The 3237-nt window shown below is 39.3% G+C and overlaps 1 pseudogene; it reads right to left on the bottom strand.

Moving 5' to 3' along the window:
- Window positions 1-2136: 2136 nt before the first annotated feature.
- LOC108544301 (coiled-coil domain-containing protein 117 pseudogene) lies at window positions 2137-2784 on the bottom strand (annotated as a pseudogene).
- Window positions 2785-3237: the final 453 nt, after the last annotated feature.

The raw sequence follows: 3237 nt of genomic DNA, 5'->3' as shown, positions 1-3237 counted from the left end.
CCTGTGTGCCAAAGTTCCAAGAAAAAATTATCATATCAGGTAACTTGATTCCTCAAATAAGCTCTGTTTGGATTTTAATTAACAGAATCTTAATTCTCTCCTATATTTACCAGTACTATCAGAGCTTTGTTTGGGGGCCTCTTTGCTCCCTTTTCATCATAAGACCTTTACTCGGAGGCCTCCCAAACAATTCCTTTAGAAGACAATCTTGGTGTGTTTTGGGTCCTTCTTGAGAAATCTGTCATCTCCCTTTCCACTGTAACACTAACTCCACCTCTGGGCAGTCACTTCATGTTTTTGTGTTGCACTAGAACACATTTTTTTTAGCATGGAGATTTATTTAAGGCTACAAACTTTACAAGTTGGTTCCATTAAACAATGACTACAAGGCACAAGTTTATCAAATGGCATGAATCAAACACTTGCACATTTCAAAAGAATACAGTTTACATTCATCTCTAAATATAAGAAACTATTATCTGGTTTCCAACTGCTTTCAATAGTGGTGTGAAGTTTGAATACTTTTACTGTGTAGACATCAAATATTTTGTTTAAATATTAAACATTAAATCTTTTCCTGACTATCCAAACAGAAAGAGAAAGCAGGAAGAGGCCAAAGAAGCAACAATTAATAGACTTGTGACTTCTACGCCATCTGTAGAATGGTGTAGAACATTTAATAGACCAGTTAATAGACTTGTGACTTCTATGCCATCTGTAAAAATGGGAGACATTTCAGTAAGGGTTTCAAAAATACCTGGAATGTAGTTTCTAAAATTCACCTTTATGTGGCATAAAACATTTCTTTTTTCTACAAATGGTATCTCGTGCCTGCTTACAAAGCGGAAGGAAACCCAGAAAACAAAACAAAACTGGAGTGGCGTTCTGTTGTGTGAAGGGAGGGCCAGTATTATACCATAGCACTCATTTAGTAACCTATAGCTACTATTCTGTAGCAGTAAAGGAATTGTAATTTTACTTTGCCTTGTGAGTCCCTGCCACACAGAAGAGCTCTGCCTGAGAAACTAAAAATTTCAAACCTGGGTAACCTCAAAGGACACCTGGAACCTGGCTTAGGTACTCAAGAAGATGAAGGCTTTCTGCTAGCAGGAAGCAATTGTCCACTGCCATTTAGGCCTACTGCACAATAGTCTAAGCACCAGTCAAACTGGCTATGTCAGTAAACCTTAATGTCATTTGCTCCTACATTTTCAATTTCACTGTTCTCTAAATTAACATTTTAAAACAACTTGCTAATACAAGTATAACTTTTTTTTAATTACTAAAGTTATCAATACTGGGTTTAGCTGACAAAGCATTCCTTAGGATGCGCTAAAGGATGCTTATCATATACGTAATTTGCACTTGGGTTACCTCATAATCTTTTAGCCATCATTCAAAGTTAATTAATTTGTAAACATTACTGAATAACTGGACTTATCAATTATGCATGGGAAACCAAGGAGCAATGATGGCACAAGGCAGAAAGCCTTGAAGGAAAAACTTTTTCTCTGTATTTTCATTGCATTTTCAGAGGCAAAGAGGAGAGCCACATGCTATTGGCTATTTATTCAACAGAGCTATATTGAATTGACAACTAATTTACAAGTTTCAGGGCCTTTATTAAATTTCTTAGCAACAGGCTTAAGCTACTGCTGTCTTCCCTCCTTCTCCCCCATTATATATAGTCACCACTGTAAGCAGCTTGTATCTACAGACGAAACTGTGACTTAAGTGTCAGGGTACAGTTATAGTAGGAGCATCCTTCTTTCTTAATCATCATTTTTAATTCAAGGAGAATATTCTCTAAGTGTCTGAATAGTCTAAACAATGTGACATATGATTTAAGTGACCCTTACACATACAGCTTCTATACTTACCTTTGAAGAGACTGTAATCCAACATTTCTTTAATAAGTCCCACTGAAAACTGTGTTTCCTTTGAGACAAACTTTCTTGGCAAAAAGTTGAATTCAATAAATGTCTACCCAAAATGAGAGTCCCACCCCAAATCACAGGTGGAGATATTATTGCACCCGTTTCATAAAACTTGGAAGTCCCTATACTATGCAAATAGGCTCATAAATGAACACAGGAGTCTCCTAACATTTGACAACTTTAGTGTATAAATTGGTTTCTAGAGTTCCATCTCTGCTTCTGTGCTAGAAGCTGTCTCCAAACCATTATAAGGAGACATCCCTGTGTGCCAAAGTTCCAAGAACAGTTCATTTCTCTGAGAGAAGGCAATGCCAGCAGCTGCATGCTTAGCTTGGCTCTCTCCTGTATAGTTCTTAGCATTAGAGGATGGTTTTGGCTTATTGGGAAGGAGTTCAGTGAGGGGTTTCTAGAAAACAAGCTCCATGGAAGGATGGCTCATAGACTCAACTTTTTTTTGTAAAGTTCATCAAATTCCTTCTTCAAACCTGTTTTCATAGTATCAGAAAGGGGGAGACTACGGAGGTGGTTAACATTTCTGTGAGCTTCAACTTCTTCATCAGTTATCCTGTCTTCAATCTCCTGAAGCTTACTTACTTCAGGCAACTTCACACTGGTTCTCCAGTCGTCTGATCTATTTCTTCACAAATAGAATCTAATATTACAGGTAGAGAAAGTCCACTACTGCATGGATTTACGCCACACTCCACACCCCTCTACATCTTGGCGTGCACAAAGAATTCAGTCATTATGACCAGCAGAGAGCTCTGCTTCAATTATCTTTTTTTCCTTTTTTTTTTTTTTTTTATAGCAGGCAATCCTCCTCCGGCTGCTCCTCTAGCTTGTGTTTCTTTTACAATGAATGGAAAATGTCGTGCACTGTTCTCACGCTGAGGCTGCCTGGGACTGCTCCTGGTCCTCGCCATGGTGCCAGCTGGGCGCTGTCTGCCCCCAGGTGGAAAAACTCCCTAGGGAAGGCAAGCGGGCTGCTGCAGGAAGTTCAAACTGCAGCTCAGGGGCAGGCTGCTGAAAGGCTAGAGGAGCACAGCCATGGCCATGGGAAGGTAACTGCAGCCACAACAACTGCTGAGAGGCGCCTGCCTCTGAGCCTGCTCTGGACCCTATGTCACGCCTTCAAGCGCTAGTCCTGCCTCTTATCAGCCATCTTAATCTGAGCTCACAAATGAATTTTAAAATAGTTTTTCCTAGTTCTGTAAAGAATGTCGTTGGTAGTTTGATAGTAATAGCATTGAATCCTGAAACTGCTTTTGGCAATTTGACCATTCTAATGATAATCATTTTT

This window comes from Rhinopithecus bieti, unplaced genomic scaffold, assembly GCF_001698545.2.
Source record: "Rhinopithecus bieti isolate Rb0 unplaced genomic scaffold, ASM169854v2 scaffold_26940, whole genome shotgun sequence".
Taxonomy (NCBI): domain Eukaryota; kingdom Metazoa; phylum Chordata; class Mammalia; order Primates; family Cercopithecidae; genus Rhinopithecus; species Rhinopithecus bieti.
Note: the sequence above shows the minus strand (reverse complement) of the source record. Positions and strands in the feature narration are given on the sequence as shown.